General features: G+C 39.5%; 1 protein-coding gene across 3 annotated transcripts in view; it reads left to right on the top strand.

The window, feature by feature from the left end:
- The window catches only part of FNBP1L (formin binding protein 1 like), a 108,018-nt gene that overhangs the window by 52,086 nt on the left and 36,894 nt on the right, over window positions 1-19,038 (top strand). The window lies entirely within an intron of this gene.

Raw genomic sequence — 19,038 nt, 5'->3', positions numbered from 1 at the left:
ATAAAAAAGTGACCTGAAGTGACCAAAAAAATGCAACCTAAACAGGCATACATGACTACAAAGTCCAGGCATATTTTGATTCAGGGGTCAAATAGTCTTCAGGCCCCATTTCTTGACTGTACTCCCTCTTGTTCTCTTCATTCTCAGGTTCCATTCATACCATCCTCTCTATTCCTTTAGCTCTAGGTTTTACATCTTCATACCCCCATATTCTGGAGAATGATGGTCTTCTCTATTGTACCTTTGGGGAGAAAGGAAGTGAGGGAAAGAGGGAGTAGGGGAATGGAAGAAGGGAAAGGGGGATGAAAGTAAGGGAAAATGCAAGCCTGCACCAAGCTTCTTTTCTCCAGAAATACTAGCAGAGGGTCTCCTTTAGTCATACTGACTTTGGTTAGGTTATGTGCTTATCTTGAACAATTCACTAATATTGACTTATAGCTAATGATGGGGGGAGGATAGTTACTCAAAATTAATTTAAACTAGTGGTCCCAGAAAAAAGGGGGAGATACTTGAGTGCCTCATATATCCACTATAATAGTGCATGTAGTCAGGCGGAGCAAGATGGCCGAATAGGAACAGCTCCAGTCTCCGGCTCCCAGCGCCAGCGACACAGAAGACAGGTGATTTCTGCATTATCAACTGAGGTACTGGGTTCATCTCACTGGGGAGTGCCGGACAATCGGTGCTGGTCAGCTGTTGCAGCCCGACCAGCGAGAGCTGAAGCAGGGCGAGGCATCGCCTCACCTGGGAAGCGCAAGGGGGAAGGGAATCCCTTTTCCTAGCCAGGGGAACTGAGACACACAACACCTGGAAAATCGGGTAACTCCCACCCCAATACTGCGCTTTAAGCAAACGGGCACACCAGGAGATTATATCCCACACCTGGCCGGGAGAGTCCTATGCCCACGGAGCCTTCCTCATTGCTAGCACAGCAGTCTGCGATCTAACTGCAAGGCAAAAGCGAGGCTAGGGGAGGGGCGCCCGCCATTGCTGAGGCTTAAGTAGGTAAACAAAGCCCTGGGAAGAGCGAACTGGGTGGAGCTCACAGCAGTTCAAGGAGGCCTGCCAGTCTGTGTAGACTCCACCTCTGGGGACAGGGCACAGCTAAACAACAACAACAACAACAAAAAGCAGCAGAAACCTCTGCAGATGCAAGCGACTCTGTCTGACAGCTTTGAAGAGAGCAGTGGATCTCCCAACACGGAGGCTGAGATCTGAGAATGAACAGACTGCCTGCTCAAGTGGGTCCCTGACCCCTGAGTAGCCTAACTGGGAGACATCCTCCACTAGGGGCAGACCAACACCCCACACCTCACAGGGTGGAGTACACCCCTGAGAGGAAGCTTCCAAGCAAGAATCAGACAGGTACACTTGCTGTTCAGCAGTATTCTATCTTCTGCAGTCTCTGCTGCTGACACCCAGGCAAACAGGGTCTGGAGTGGACCTCAAGCAATCTCCAGCAGACCTACAGCTGAGGCTCCTGACTGTTAGAAGGAAAACTAACAAAGAGGAAGGACACCCACACCAAAAGCCCATCAGTACGTCACCATCATCAAAGACCAGAGGCAGATAAAACCACAAAGATGGGGAAAAAGCAGGGCAGAAAAGCTGGAAATTCAAAAAATAAGAGCACATCTCCGCCTCCAAAGGAACGCAGCTCATCACCAGCAACGGATCAAAGCTGGATGGAGAATGACTTTGATGAGATGAGAGAAGAAGGCTTCAGTCCATCAAACTTCTCAGAGCTAAAGGAGGAATTACAAACCCAGCACAAAGAAACTAAAAATCTTGAAAAAAGAGTGGAAGAATTGATAACCAGAATAATTAATGCAGAGAAGGCCATAAACGAACGGGCAGAGATGAAAACCATGACACGAGAAATACATGACAAATGCACAAGCTTCAGTAACCGACTCGATCAATTGGAAGAAAGAGTATCAGCGATTGAGGATCAAATGAATGAAATGAAGCAAGAAGAGAAATCTAAAGAAAAAAGAAGAAAAAGTAATGAACAAAGCCTGCAAGAAGTAGGGGATTATGTAAAAAGACCAAATCTATGTCTCATTGGGGTGCCTGAAAGTGAGGGGGAAAATGGAACCAAGTTGGAAAACACTCTTCAGGATATCATCCAGGAGAACTTCCCAAACCTAGTAGGGCAGGCCAACATTCAAATTCAGGAAATACAGAGAACGCCACAAAGATACTCCTCGAGAAGAGCAACTCTAAGACACATAATTGCCAGATTCACCAAAGTTGAAATGAAGGAAAAAATCTTAAGGGCAGCCAGAGAGAAAGGTCGGGTTACCCACAAAGGGAAGCCCAGCAGACTAACAGCCGATCTCTTGGCAGAAACTCTACAAGTCAGAAGAGAGTAGGGGCCAATATTCAACATTCTTAAATGAAAGAATTTTCAACCCAGAATTTCATATCCAGCCAAACTAAGTTGCATAAGTGAAGGAGAAATAAAATCCTTTACAGATAAGCAAATGCTTAGAGATTTTGTCACCACCAGGCCTGCCTTACAAGAGGCCCTGAAGGAAGCACTAAACACAGAAAGGAACAACCGGTACCAGCCATTACAAAAACATGCCAAAACATGCCAAAATCGAGGCTAGGAAGAAACTGCATCAACTAACGAGCAAGATAACCGGTTAATATCATAATGGCAGGATCAAGTTCACACATAACAATATTAACCTTAAATGTAAATGGACTAAATGCTCCAATTAAAAGACACAGACTGGCAAATTGGATAAAGAGTCAAGACCCATCAGTTTGCTGTATTCAGGAGACCCATCTCACATGCAGAGACACACATAGGCTCAAAATAAAGGGATGGAGGAAGATCTACCAAGCAAATGGAGAATAAAAAAAAAGGGGTTGCAATACTAATCTCTGATAAAACAGACTTTAAATCATCAAAGATCAAAAGAGACAAAGAAGGCCATTATGTAATGGTAAAGGGATCAATTCAACAGGAAGAGCTAACTATCCTAAATGCATATGCACCCAATACAGGAGCACCCAGATTCATAAAGCAAGTCCTTAGAGACTTACAAAGAGACTTAGCCTCCCATACAATAATAATGGGAGACTTCAACACCCCACTGTCAACATTAGACAGATCTACGGACAGAAAGTTAACGAGGATATCCAGGAATTGAACTCATCTCTGCAGCAAGCGGACCTAATAGACATCTACAGAACTCTCCACCCCAAATCAACAGAATATACGTTCTTCTCAGCACCACATCGCACTTATTCCAAAATTGACCACATAATTGGAAGTAAAGCACTCCTCAGCAAATGTACAAGAACAGAAATTATAACAAACTGTCTCTCAGACCACAGTGCAATCAAACTAGAACTCAGGACTAAGAAACTCGATCAAAACCGCTCAACTACGTGGAAACTGAACAACCTGCTCCTGAATGACTACTGGGTACACAACGAAATGAAGGCAGAAATAAAGATGTTCTTTGAAACCAATGAGAACAAAGATACAACATACCAGAATCTCTGGGACACATTTAAAGCAGTGTATAGAGGGAAATTTATAGCACTAAATGCCCACAAGAGAAAGCTGGAAAGATCTAAAATTGACACTCTAACATCACAATTAAAAGAAATAGAGAAGCAAGAGCAAACACATTCAAAAGCTAGCAGAAGGCAAGAAATAACTAAGATCAGAGCAGAACTGAAGGAGATAGAGACACAAAAAACTCTCCAAAAAATCAATGAATCCAGGAGTTGGTTTTTTGAAAAGATCAACAAAATTGATAGACCGCTAGCAAGACTAATAAAGAAGAAAAGAGAGAAGAATCAAATAGACGCAATAAAAAATGATAAAGGGGATATCACCACCCACCCCACAGAAATACAAACTACCATCAGAGAATACTATAAACACCTCTAGGCAAATAAACTAGAAAATCTAGAAGAAATGGTTAATTTCCTGGACACTTGCACTCTCCCAAGATTAAACTAGGAAGAAGCTGAATCCCTGAATAGACCAATAGCAGGCTCTGAAATTGAGGCAATGATTAATAGCCTACCAACCAAAAATGTCCAGGACCAGATGGGTTCACAGCTGAATTCTACCAGAGGTACAAGCAGGAGCTGGTACCATTCCTTCTGAAACTATTCCAATCAATAGAAAAAGAGGGAATCCTCCCTAACTCATTTTATGAGGCCAACATCATCCTGATACCAAAGCCTGGCAGAGACACAACAAAAAAAGAGAATTTTAGACCAATATCCCTGATGAACATTGATGCAGAAATCCTCAATAAAATACTGGCAAACCGGATCCAACAGCACATCAAAAAGCTTATCCACTATGATCAAGTGGGCTTCATCCCTGTGATGCAAGGCTGGTTCAACATACACAAATCAATAAACGTAATCCAGCATATAAACAGAACCAAAGACAAAAACCATCTGATTATCTCAATAGATGCAGAAAAGGCCTTTGACAAAATTCAACAGCCCTTCATGCTAAAAACTCTCAATAAATTCGGTATTGATGGAACGTATCTCAAAATCATAAGAGCTATTTATGACAGACCCACAGCCAATATCATACTGAATGGGCAAAAACTGGAAAAATTCCCTTTGAAAACTGGCACAAGACAGGGATGCCCTCTCTCACCACTCCTATTCAACATAGTGTTGGAAGTTCTGGCTAGGGCAATCAGGCAAGAGAAAGAAATCAAGGGTATTCAGCTAGGAAAAGAAGAAGTCAAATTGTCCCTGTTTGCAGATGACATGATTATATATTTAGAAAACCCTATTGTCTCAGCCCAAAATCTCCTTAAGCTGATAAGCAACTTCAGCAAAGTCTCAGGATACAAAATCAATGTGCAAAAATCACAAGCATTCTTATACACCAGTAACAGACAAACAGAGAGCCAAATCATGAATGAACTTCCATTCACAATTGCTTCAAAGAGAATAAAATACCTAGGAATCCAACTTACAAGGGATGTAAAGGACCTCTTCAAGGAGAACTACAAACCACTGCTCAGTGAAATAAAAGAGGACACAAACAAATGGAAGAACATACCATGCTCATGGATAGGAAGAATCAATATCGTGAAAATGGCCATACTGCCCAAGGTTATTTATAGATTCAATGCCATCCCCATCAAGCTACCAATGAGTTTCTTCACAGAATTGGAAAAAACTGCTTTAAAGTTCATATGGAACCAAAAAAGAGCCCGCATCTCCAAGACAGTCCTAAGTCAAAAGAACAAAGCTGGAGGCATCCCGCTACCTGACTTCAAACTATACTACAAGGCTACAGTAACCAAAACAGCATGGTACTGGTACCAAAACAGACATATAGACCAATGGAACAGAACAGAGTCCTCAGAAATAATACCACACATCTACAGCCATCTGATCTTTGATAAACCTGACAAAAACAAGAAATGGGGAAAGGATTCCCTATTTAATAAATGGTGCTGGGAAAATTGGCTAGCCATAAGTAGAAAGCTGAAACTGGATCCTTTCCTTACTCCTTATACGAAAATTAATTCAAGATGGATTAGAGACTTAAATATTAGACCTAATACAATAAAAACCCTAGAAGAAAACCTAGGTAGTACCATTCAGGACATAGGCATGGGCAAGGACTTCATGTCTAAAACACCAAAAGCAACGGCAGCAAAAGCCAAAATTGACAAATGGGATCTCATTAAACTAAAGAGCTTCTGCACAGCAAAAGAAACTACCATCAGAGTGAACAGGCAACCTACAGAATGGGAGAAAATTTTTGCAATCTACTCAGCAGACAAAGGGCTAATATCCAGAATCTACAAAGAACTCAAACAAATTTACAAGAAAAAAACAAACAACCCCATCAAAAAGTGGGCAAAGGATATGAACAGACATTTCTCAAAAGATGACATTCATACAGCCAACAGACACATGAAAAAATGCTCATCATCACTGGCCATCAGAGAAATGCAAATCAAAACCACAATGAGACACCATCTCACACCAGTTAGAATGGCGATCATTAAAAAGTCAGGAAACAACAGGTGCTGGAGAGGATGTGGAGAAATAGGAACACTTTTACACTGTTGGTGGGATTGTAAACTAGTTCAACCATTATGGAAAACAGTATGGCGATTCCTCAAGGATCTAGAACTAGAAGTACCATATGACCCAGCCATCCCATTACTGGGTATATACCCAAAGGATTATAAATCATGCTGCTATAAAGACACATGCACATGTATGTTTATTGCGGCACTATTCACAATAGCAAAGACTTGGAATCAACCCAAATGTCCATCAGTGACAGACTGGATTAAGAAAATGTGTCACATATACACCATGGAATACTATGCAGCCATAAAAAAGGATGAGTTTGTGTCCTTTGTAGGGACATGGATGCAGCTGGAAACCATCATTCTCAGCAAACTATCACAAGAACAGAAAACCAAACGCTGCATGTTCTCACTCATAGGTGGGAACTGAACAATGAGATCACTTGTACTCGGGAAGGGGAACATCACACACCGGGGCCTATCACAAGTAGGGGTCAGGGGGGAGGGATTGCATTGGGAGTTATACCTGATGTAAATGACGAGTTGATGGGTGCTGACGAGTTGGTGGGTGCAGCACACCAACATGGCACAAGTATACATATGTAACAAACCTGCATGTTATGCACATGTACCCTAGAACTTAAAGTATAATAATAAAAAAAAAATAGTGCATGTAACCAACTGACTGGATGCAGGGATGGAATAGACTAGAGTCACAAATAGCTTGCTTATAATATTTTTATAATGATAAACACTTATGATATTTACTGAATAATGACATTATGCTAATTTCCTATTCCATCATCTTCCTGTTTTTTAAAACAAGGTATTTTCCACATGGGAATATAAACAGGGAGCCTATTAGTATATTAATAATCACAGTGATGATGTTTCATCTGTCCAAAAGTTAATGATCTGGGAACCTTACCTCTCTAGAATCTAGAAGAGCTTGAAATGGCCTCTGAGAGATTAAAATAGCAGCTACCAGATGTATTCTTGTGTGACAAATAAAAATTTTATTTAAATTTTAATTTGATCTCAATTTTAGCACATTAAATTCTCAGATTTCTATTGGAAAATTCTCAGTTTTTCCAATAGAAATGAATGAGAATAAATGCTCTAGGTAATACAGTGATGGCAGTGTGAAGGAACAAACAATAGAGGAAAAGGTTTAAAAATTACAAAAATAGATGAAATTTAATGCAGGAGTGCCCTAGTTCATTTTGTGTTGCCATAGCAGAATACCTGAGTCTGAGTAATTTATAAAGAAAAGAGGTTTATGTAACTAATGGTTGTACAGGTTGGTGAGTTCAAAGGCATACCCCCAGCTTCTGGCGCAGGGTTTTGCTGGGTCAAAGGGGAAGCGTGGATGTATGAAGAGAGAAGGAAAACCTGAAGGAGTACTGGCTTTTAAAAAACCCACTCTCAAAAAGTGATCCAGTCTCATTAGAGTGAGAACACAACTTACTGCCAAAAATGACACCAAACCACTATCCATGAGGGCGGATCCCTCATGATCCAAACACCTCCCATTAGGCACTGTCTCCTAACACCACCACTTTGGGGATCAGATTTCAACATGAGTTTTGGTTGGGGTCAAACAAACCATATCGAAACCATAGTGAAAAGTGAACCTACTTCTAATGCCCCAAGAGAATCACTGTATTATACAGAGTGAAAAAGTAAATACTGGTAAGAATGATCCTGGGCCCTCAAGAAAAGAATCAGATTATTTTAAAGAAAGCAGAGAATATAATAGTGTATCTCAAAATGTTTAAAAAGTCCAATCTGTCCTTTAATCTAGCATTGTCAACTTCCCTGCAGAAAAACACAAATGTGCAAAGGTGTTTGCACAAAATTCATTGCAGGGGAAAAAAAAAAGTTTCTGGTTGTAAAAGTGCCTGTCAGTAGAAGAAGGATGAAAAAGACTGTGGTAGATAAAGTTTTAAAAAAATCAGGTTTACCAACATTTTAAAACTTAAAAGCCTTATTCATCAGGTTGAATGATGAATGTACAGTAAGAACTGAATATACAGTAACATCATTTTACTGCTTACTTGTGTTTGTACATACAGTATTGTATAAAATTTGTATGTATTCTGAAGAGATCTAGAAGAATACACCCATATTATGTTACAATGATACCCTTGTGGAATGAGAGTAGGGAATGATAAGGGAAGGAACTTTTTATTTCATACACTTTTGAATTGTAGTCTTTTCAATGATTGTGTGTTACTTTTGTAATTTAAAACACTTGTTATTAAGAAAAGGATATGCTTCAAAAGAGATTCTTATCACAAATTATAAAATAAAAATTGATAACTTATAAGACAAAACTTCAGTAATCTGGAATATTTAACTGCCCAAGACTACTTAGACCTCAAAGCTTTTGAGATGGCCAGGGTTTCGCTAGTGTAACAGTACTCATCTAATCAAATGGCAGACTCATTTGCCTTCTCTCTGTTCTGAGGCTGATAATAACCATTACAATTTTCACTTACTTGCAAAAAAAGGATTGAGCTCTGATTCATTGAAGCAAGGGTGGCTAGAACCCACAACTTCATAATATGAAAAGTAGAATTTTGTGTTGAGAAAGTGGATTTTATTATGTACTGATGCTTTAGATAGGTGATTTGAAGGAATGAAGCACACTTAAGGAATTTGGCACATTTCCATTCTAAGGATAATTCTCAATAGCAGTGATTCTCAGCAAGGGTAGAATTATTGGAGTGGTGAGGTATGAGGAGTAACGAAGAGTTGAGAGAAGGCGTGTTTAATTTGAAATGATCTACATTGAGATTTGCTGCTTTGGGTGACTACTTGATAAATGATTGGTTTATCAGCTGCTGTTTATAGTATGTCTTTTATCCAAAGGGAAGAGGTTTGCCTTGTTTGTTTCCTCCTCTTTAATGGGAAAAATTCTTTTGGTTAACTCCCCATATTTTTGCTAGTGCAGAGGGTAATTTCTTTCATAGTGAGGCAGCACTGTTTTTTTTCTCCTAAATAATAACTATTAGTCCATACTCACACTGCTAATAAAGACATACCTGAGACTGGGTAATTTATAAGGGAAAAAGATTTAATTGACTCACAGTTCAGCATGGCTGGGGAGGCCTCAGTAAACTTATTATCATAGTGGAGGGAGGAGAATAAGTGCCCAGTGAAGGGGGAATCCCATTATAAAACCATTAGATCTCGTGAGAACTAACTCACTGTTATGAGAACAGGATGGAGGAAACTGCTCCCATGATTCAGTTATCTCCACGTGGTCCCTCCCATGACACATGGGGATTATGGGAACTGTAATTCAAGATGAGATTTGGGTAAGGACACAGCCAAATCATATCAACTATATTCATGATGTTAAACAATTACATTTTAAATATATTGCAAGATTAAAATTTCTTAATCTTTGGCAATTCCAGATTGTTTTCTTCTTTTCTCCCTTTACTCTTCTGTTCTTGTGTTTTGATGGTGTTGGTTTAACTTTATTCTGGTGTTTGATACTGATTTTTGGTTTTGGTTTGAGAATGGGAATAAATAGAAAATAAAGCATCTAATTACATTTGGAGACATAGTTACATACAATTGAATCATGTCCATTTTGATTGATGGAAAATGGTTACTTCAGATCACTTGGTAGAGTGTATTTTGTTTGCAAAGATATATGCAACTGGAATCAATCATTCTTTTAATAAACTTATACTATTTTATTTGTATAACAGAGATTAAGATTTCTAAGTTAAAAAAAGAAGCCCTATATATGTGATAAGTATGTATCATTTTAGTTTTTTCCTAGTAAAAGTAATTGTATTCAGTTCTATCATAGAGATAGTGCTGTATGAAATTATATTCCCCAGCCTCCACCCCAGAGCATACATAAATATTTGGTTCAAATGTGGCAGTATGGTATAGTGGAAGAGAATTAGGCTGTAAGACAGGAAGCCATTATTTTGGCCAAAGCAGAAATCTCTGAATTTCTTTTGATCAGAGATTATATTATGTGCATTTCTATACCTCATACTAAGCCTACCTGGTACCTCTGGAACTGGGTGATTAAATATAAGTTGAATGAATAAGTAATGGAATAATCTGTGTTTCAGTTTAGTTTAGAAATTAGGATCTCTGACGACATGCCGAACATTTGACTACATAGCAGCTTTCTATTAATACTGGAGTTTGGTGTCATGTACATCATTGTGATGTGGTCAAGTTGGTGTTATGTACATCATTGTGTCTACTAAGAGCAGTCCCACATATTTCGGGTAGGCTTAGATACAGAGCAATCCAAATACAGCTAGTCTGTCAGAAGTGCCTTTTGCCTCCCGCCGTGAGTCGGAAGCCTCCCCAGCCTTGTGGAACTGTAATTCCAATTAAACCTCTTTTTCCTCCCTGTCTCGGGTATGTCTCTATCTCATTTTACTTTTCTCATACCTCTTTATCAGAATTTGGTTTCTATGTCACTCTATTTTGTCTGGCTGAAAGATTTTACATTCTCATCAACAATACACAAAGCTTCCAGTTACTCCACATCCTTATTTTGCAAGTAGCCAGCCTAATCGGTGTGAGTTTGTTGTCTGCCTGTGGTTCTGACTTACTTTTTCCTGATGACTAGTGATCTTTTCATATGCTTGTTGTCCATTTGTGTATCTTTGGAGAAATGTCTTTTCAAGTCAATTTTTAAAAATTGAGTTACTTGGTTTTTTTGTTTTAGAGTTTTAGGAGTTCTTTGTATATTCTGGATTTTAACCCCTTGCCAGATATATGATTTGCAAATTCTTTCTCCCATTCTCTAGGTAGCCTTTTCATTCTCTTGATTGTGCCCTTCTATGCATTGAAGTTTTAAATTTTGATGTAGTCAGTTTATCTATTTTTTTTTTTTTTTGCCTGCTTTTGGTGTCATATCCAAGAAATCATTGCAAAATCGAATATCACAAAGATTTTCTCCTATGTTTTCTTCTCAGTTTCATAGTTTTAGGTCTTCGATGCATCTTGAGTTAATATTTGTATGTGTTATAAGCGTCCAGCTTCATTTTTTTTTTTTTTCCGAGAGAGTCGCACTCTGTCTCCCATCCTGGAGTGCAGTGGTGCGATCTCGGCTCACTGCAACCTCTGCCTCCTGGGTTCAAAGTGTTTGAAACGTTTGTTCCTCGGAGCTGTAAAGAAATAGCACTTGAACATAAATTTTATTTATTTAGTAAGACCATTTTTACTTCCTGCAGAAAGGGTACACTCGTGCCACGAGAGTACACGGAACAAAGGAGACAGGGTCATTTATAACCTGACGCATCCACCCTACTGCTGTGTCCAGTTTCCATTAGCTGGAACGGGACCTCACCCTGATTGGCTAGCAACTTAGAACTTTTTTTAAAAAAGAGGTAAAGGTGGAGGGGAACGAAGGAAGGAAGTAACTTGTTTCCTGTTGAGAAAGGTAAAAACACTTTTAAATAAGGAAGAGGAACAGGCTATGACCTAATGCTTGCTTGGACCAGTCTGAGCATGCTAGGGCAAATACTTGGGCTAAATTGTGGGAGCTAAGAACATAAAGTACACTGATTTCCTTATTACAGCTAGCAGGTATTTAAGAATGTTAGCACATGTCTTTAAAAAAAATTTTGCTTCTAAGAGAAGTTACTATTTATTCCTAATTAGATGGGGAGGAAAGTCTTTGAAGAGGAACCTCTACTTTACTTTTTACAAAATGATTCTCCTGCCTCAGACTCTGGAGTAGCTGACGCTACAGGCACCTGCCACCACGCCTGGTTAATTTTTGTATTTTTAGTAGAGATGGGGTTTCACCATATTGACCAGGCTGGTCTCGAACTCCTGACCTTGTGATCCACCTGCCTTGGCCTCCCAAAGTGCTGGGATTACAGGCATGAGCCACTGCGCCTGGCCCCGCTTCATTCTTTTGCAATGGATGCCTTTTATGATTAAGTTATAAGAGAGAAGATTCTTGGCTGAAAGTGATGGAAACTCCAGCTTGAGCTAATTTAAGTATAATGAGAAATTTATTTACAATATAAATTTATTTATTTATTTATTTTAATTTTTCATTGAGTTCAAGAAGTGGAATAGTCATACTGCTAGAAGGCTTGGTCTACAGCTAGGTCACAGAAAAAAATAAAGACAGTGTCTGAAACACAGCCAAAGCCCTTTGTTGTTTCTTCTTCTTCTTCCTCTTCCCCCTCCTCCCTTCTCCCCTCCCCATCCTCCCTTCTCCCCTCCCCCTCCTCCCCCTGCCTCTCCCCCTCTGTGTCCTCTGGGGTTGGTGGCTTTATTCTTTTAGCACAGACTGACTTTCTCCATGTGGCAGGAAATACAGTCACCAACAGTGCCAGTTTTATGTCTTAGAGATTCAGCTCCCATACTGGCCTCAAAGCTGTGTCAGGTCCAAAGTCTTAGAACTTTCAGAAGGGGATCTCGTTGGCCCAGCTATTTCGTTTACTATCGTTGGGTCATTTAACTGAGCCCACAATTTGGGCCATATGTGTTAATCTGGCAGCTCTTAAGTAGGTTAAGAAAAGGGATACTAGTCAGTGAGTCTCAGATCTCTAATACTACCCTTTGCTGGAAGAAACAGTATGATTTATATTCCATTTTGTAAATAAATAGAATATTGATCACCTCTTAAACAGTAATTAGAACTCAGCCTCTCAAATGTTGAAAGTTTGAAAATGTATAGAGGTGATTCTCAGTCTTTTAAGATTTTTGAGATAGTTTACATTCTGGCACTTAGCTGCAAAATGTTTTAATAGAAGTGAATTAATGTTTTGAGAAAGTATTTGGAATATTTTGTAATTTTTACTGAAACTCAAAAGTAAATATAGACATGACAAAACTGGAATGGATAAAAAGATTAGAATCAACAACTTAAATATACATTAAAAAGGGTGATATATTTAATATCACAAATATAACTAATATGTATAGACTGCTATAATCTTTGGAGATGCCCACTAAATTTAGAAGCCTTCTCTGACAACTGAAGGAACAACACTGATTTCTTTTGTATCCAAAGTGCATGAAGCCAAAGTACATAGAAAAACATGGATCCACACGCACATTCACTCTCTCTCTCTCTCTCTCTCTCTCTCTCTCTCTCTCTCTGCTCCCTCTCTCCGTCCCTCCCCTTCCCCCCCAAACAATGTACCAGCTTATCTGTGAAATCTATTATAATTTCTGTAATATGTACTGTGCATATATAAAACTTTGTGTTTCAGTTAACTCCTGATTTATGACAACATACTAAAAACATGTCTCATACATAAACTGCTATCAGTTTGGTGGAGAATCTGGATTTAGAAGAGGGGCGAACAGAAAAAGAGCCTAGGGGAAGTAATGTTAAGGGCAGATTTCTTAAACTAGATGAATTGTCTGAAATATTTTTAGTTTAGGAACGACCTGAATACTTTGCACTTACATATTAAAATTTATTTGAGCTAATAAGCATATTGTGTTAAAACTGCAAAGCAGGGATTTGCGGGACTTACTAAACCATTCATCCCTTTGTATGACTTTTTGTTGACTTTAGACTGTTTTTTCAGAAGGCCCAAATGAGATCAGCTGCTTCGGAAGAATACATTCTTATTGTATATTTTTATTATTAGTTTTATTTATTTATGAGACGGAGTTTCACTCTTTCTCCCAGGCTGGAGTGAAGTGGCACTATCTTGGCTCACTGCAACCTCCGCTGCCCAGGTTCAAGCAATTCTCCTGCCTCAGCCTCCCTAGTAGCTGGGATTATAGGTGTGCACCACCACATCTGGCTAATTTTTGTATTTTCAGTAGAGATGGAGTTTTGCCATGTTGGCCCGGCTGGTATTGAACTCCTGACCTCAGGTGAGCCACCATGCCTGGCCTAGTTTTATTTTATGAAAGCATTATATGATCATTATAACATTTAAATTCAAGTCCCTTCCCAGTTCCTCTCCTGAGAAGTGAGTACTATTAATAATTTGGTGTGTTAGCTGGGGCAGTGGCTAACGCCCATAATCCCAGCACTTTGCGAGGTGGATCCAACATGGTGAAACCCCATCTCTACTAAAAATACAAAAAAATTAGCCAGGCGTGATGACATGTGTCTGTTGTCCGAGCTACCTGGGAGGCTGAGGTGGGAGGATTGCTTGACCCGGGAGGTGGAGGTTTTAGTGAGCCCATATTGCACCACTGTACTGCAGCCTGGGTGACAGAGTGAGACCCTGTCTTATAATAATTTGGTGTGTCTTCTTTCAGAGCTTATGTTTTCCTATAAATTTGGATTTGGTGACAAATGAGAAGAACGTCTTGGACAGTACTGTAGTTTTTCAGGTTGCAGGGTTGACTTGAATGGAGTCTTTAGTGACCTGTGTATGGCATCTGAGGGCTCAGGATATTGGGGTTTGGGATGAGTCACCTATAGATGTGTGAGTTTTACATACAGGGAGGCAAGATGAATTTATTTTTAAAATTGCTTAGGACTACCTTGCATGTTCAAAATAGAGAGTTATTTTCTTCCTCTTCCCCTTACCTCTTGTGTTACATGTGCTCTTCCTCCCAGAAGCTAGAGTTCCAATTAGTGTTATTTATGTGATGTTTAAGCTATTAATGACTTCTGTGGTTGCCGTCGGTAGTACTCATAATTCTTTCAAGTATCAGAAGCCTAACTCAGATTGGTTTAAACAAAGAAAGGAATTTACTGGCTTGTTTGAGTGAAAAATTTAGGGATCCAGGCACTTAGAGAAGTGTTTTGGTTCTTCTTGGCTTCGCTTTTCTCTGTGTTGGTTTAATTTCCCAGTAGGCTCTTTTCCCATGGCTTTAAGATTATGTCCTATCAGTTTAATAACTTCAGCAGAAAGAGAGCATGCCTTCCTAAGAATTACAACAGAAATTTTAGGATTGACTTTCATTGGCTTAGATTAATGGACCTGGATCAAATGAATACTCCCAGACCTTAATATGTGGTCACCACGACCACAGGTTTATAGGCTTGACAGTGGAGGAGCTATATTTTAGGATATGTTAGGCTATACTAGAATATTAAATTCCAAATCCCAGGGACTCAACGTAACTAACTAAACACTTACTTATTAACACTCTTAATCATGCGAAGTCTGTTACAAGTTCAGACAGCTCATGTGGTAACTCAAGGATCCATACTCTTTTCATCCTCATCCCGTCATTCAACCTCCACGATTGCTTCAGCAGAGAATAAGGGAGCCCAGAGGGTTGTACACAAGCTCTAAATGCTTCAGCCTGTACTTTCAGAGAGCTCATAGCCCAATGCAGAATTGACCACGTGGTTCTACCAAACTGTTAGGGGGCTGGGAAGTGTGTGAAATAACATGGCTTTTTGATGAGCAGAAATGTGTCTCCACAAGCTGTTGCAGAAGAAGGGTAGTCATAGAGGTAGTTAAAATGTGTCCACTACAGACTGGGACCCTAAAAAATGTTTAAAATGTTGGTATATAAAAGTGTAGTCAATCTTTGAAACTACTCACTCTATGAAATGCTTTTTGCTTAAATTTGACTTATTTAATGCAGTTCATGAGTTTGTGCTTGCAAACCACCGAACTTAAAAGTAATTTCTAGAATACAATCCCATTTATAGGTTGGCGACTGTGCCTGTCATAACCACACTGTTAAATCACCTGGTAATTGCTAAATTTCGTGGATATTTTAGGTACCTGTTTTATTATCTTTGATGAGTTGACTGTTTCTTAGAACAACTTCTTCTTCTTCACCCTCTTCTTCCTCCTCCTCTTCTTTTCCTCTTCCTCTTTTTTTTTTTTTTTTTTTTTTTTGAGACAGAGCCTCACTCTGTCACCCAGGTTGGAGTGCAGTGGCACGATCTCAGCTCACTGCCACCTTCGCCTTCCAGATTCAAGCAATTCTCGTACCTCAGCCTCCTGAGTAGCTGAGACTACAGGAGTGTGCCACCATGCCTGGCTAATTTTTTTTATTTTTGGTAGACACAGGTTTTCAGCATGTTGGTCAGGCTAGGGTCAAACTCCTGACCTCAAATGATCTGTCTGCCTTGGCCTCCCAAAGTGTCTTGTCTTCTTTTTTTCTTTCTTTTTTTAAGGAACAGGGTCTCACTCTCCTTCCCAGGCTGGAGTGCAGTGACAATGATCATAGCTCATTGCATCCTCGAACTCCTGGCCCCTAGGGATCCTCCCAGTTCGGCCTCGCAAAGCACTGAGATTGCAGGCGTGAGACACCTCACCTGGCGTGTCTGAGAACGTCTTTAAAAAAGAAATCCCTTCTCTTCAATGACAGACTCTTGGGTTTTCTGTTACCCATATGTCTACTCAACTTGGTTGTCTCAGCTTTGTTGTTGTAATGCAAAAGCAGCCATAGACAATACATGCATGAATTAGTGTAGTGCATTCCAATAAAATTTTGTTTTACTGGAAAAATTCCCTTTGAAAACTGGCACAAGACAGGGATGCCCTCTCTCACCACTCCTATTCAACATAGTGTTGGAAGTTCTGGCTAGGGCAATCAGGCAAGAGAAAGAAATCAAGGGTATTCAGCTAGGAAAAGAAGAAGTCAAATTGTCCCTGTTTGCAGATGACATGATTATATATTTAGAAAACCCTATTGTCTCAGCCCAAAATCTCCTTAAGCTGATAAGCAACTTCAGCAAAGTCTCAGGATACAAAATCAATGTGCAAAAATCACAAGCATTCTTATACACCAGTAACAGACAAACAGAGAGCCAAATCATGAATGAACTTCCATTCACAATTGCTTCAAAGAGAATAAAATACCTAGGAATCCAACTTACAAGGGATGTAAAGGACCTCTTCAAGGAGAACTACAAACCACTGCTCAGTGAAATAAAAGAGGACACAAACAAATGGAAGAACATACCATGCTCATGGATAGGAAGAATCAATATCGTGAAAATGGCCATACTGCCCAAGGTTATTTATAGATTCAATGCCATCCCCATCAAGCTACCAATGAGTTTCTTCACAGAATTGGAAAAAACTGCTTTAAAGTTCATATGGAACCAAAAAAGAGCCCGCATCTCCAAGACAGTCCTAAGTCAAAAGAACAAAGCTGGAGGCATCCCGCTACCTGACTTCAAACTATACTACAAGGCTACAGTAACCAAAACAGCATGGTACTGGTACCAAAACAGAGATGTAGACCAATGGAACAGAACAGAGTCCTCAGAAATAATACCACACATCTACAGCCATCTGATCTTTGACAAACCTGACAAAAACAAGAAATGGGGAAAGGATTCTCTATTTAATAAATGGTGCTGGGAAAATTGGCTAGCCATAAGTAGAAAGCTGAAACTGGATCCTTTCCTTACTTCTTATACGAAAATTAATTCAAGATGGATTAGAGACTTAAATGTTAGACCTAATACCATAAAAATCCTAGAGGAAAACCTAGATAGTACCATTCAGGACATAGGCATGGGCAAAGACTTCATGTCTAAAACACCAAAAGCAACGGCAGCAAAAGCCAAAATTGACAAATGGGACCTCATTAAACTAAAGAGCTTCTGCACAGCAAAAGAAACTACCATCAGAGTGAACAGGCAACCTACAGAATGGGAGAAAATTTTTGCAATCTACTCAGCAGACAAAGGGCTAATATCCAGAATCTACAAAGAACTCAAACAAATTTACAAGAAAAAAACAACCCCATCAAAAAGTGGGCAAAGGATATGAACAGACATTTCTCAAAAGATGACATTCATACAGCCAACAGACACATGAAAAAATGCTCATCATCACTGGCCATCAGAGAAATGCAAATCAAAACCACAATGAGACACCATCTCACACCAGTTAGAATGGCGATCATTAAAAAGTCAGGAAACAACAGGTGCTGGAGAGGATGTGGAGAAATAGGAACACTTTTACACTGTTGGTGGGATTGTAAACTAGTTCAACCATTATGGAAAACAGTATGGCGATTCCTCAAGGATCTAGAACTAGAAGTACCATATGACCCAGCCATCCCATTACTGGGTATATACCCAAAGGATTATAAATCATGCTGCTATAAAGACACATGCACACGTATGTTTATTGCGGCACTATTCACAATAGCAAAGACTTGGAATCAACCCAAATGTCCATCAGTGACAGACTGGATTAAGAAAATGTGTCACATATACACCATGGAATACTATGCAGCCATAAAAAAGGATGAGTTTGTGTCCTTTGTAGGGACATGGATGCAGCTGGAAACCATCATTCTCAGCAAACTATCACAAGAACAGAAAACCAAACGCTGCATGTTCTCACTCATAGGTGGGAACTGAACAATGAGATCACTTGTACTCGGGAAGGGGAACATCACATACCGGGGCCTATCACGGGGAGGGGGGAGGGGGGAGGGATTGCATTGGGAGTTATACCTGATGTAAATGACTGAGTTGATGGGTGCTGACGAGTTGATGGCTGCAGCACACCAACATGGCACAAGTATACATATGTAACAAACCTGCACGTTATGCACATGTACCCTAGAACTCAAAGTATAATAATAAATATAATAATAAAATAAAAAATAAAATTTTGTTTTAAAAATAGGTGGTAGGACATAGTTTGTTTACCTCGAATCTTCCTAGCTGTTCGTCCTTATTGTTCTTCTGAAGCAGCTCTTCTTCCTTCCCTGTTAAATTTGTGTTCATAGATGATCTTTAGCTACCTTTCATTTCATACTTCTTCAGTAGCCTCATTCGCATTCATTATTTTAACCATCTCAGGTGTTGGCATCAGGTTTGAGGCAGGTTTTGGCTTTGTCACTTACTGGCTATTTGACTGTGGGCAAGTCACTTAATATGTCTGAGTCCTGTAAAGTCAGGCTAATAATATCTGCTTGTGGTTGTAAGCATAAGATTATATATAAAGAGTTTAGCATTAAGATTGGCAAATAATACATGGACGACAAATGGTAACTCCTTGTTGTTTCTGTTATTGTCTTTATACGTTTACCCTCATATCTGCATCATGATCCCAGAAGTTTCTTT

The sequence above is a fragment of the Chlorocebus sabaeus genome, chromosome 20, assembly GCF_047675955.1.
Source record: "Chlorocebus sabaeus isolate Y175 chromosome 20, mChlSab1.0.hap1, whole genome shotgun sequence".
Lineage (NCBI taxonomy): Eukaryota > Metazoa > Chordata > Mammalia > Primates > Cercopithecidae > Chlorocebus > Chlorocebus sabaeus.
This window is presented reverse-complemented; position numbering and strand designations above follow the sequence as displayed.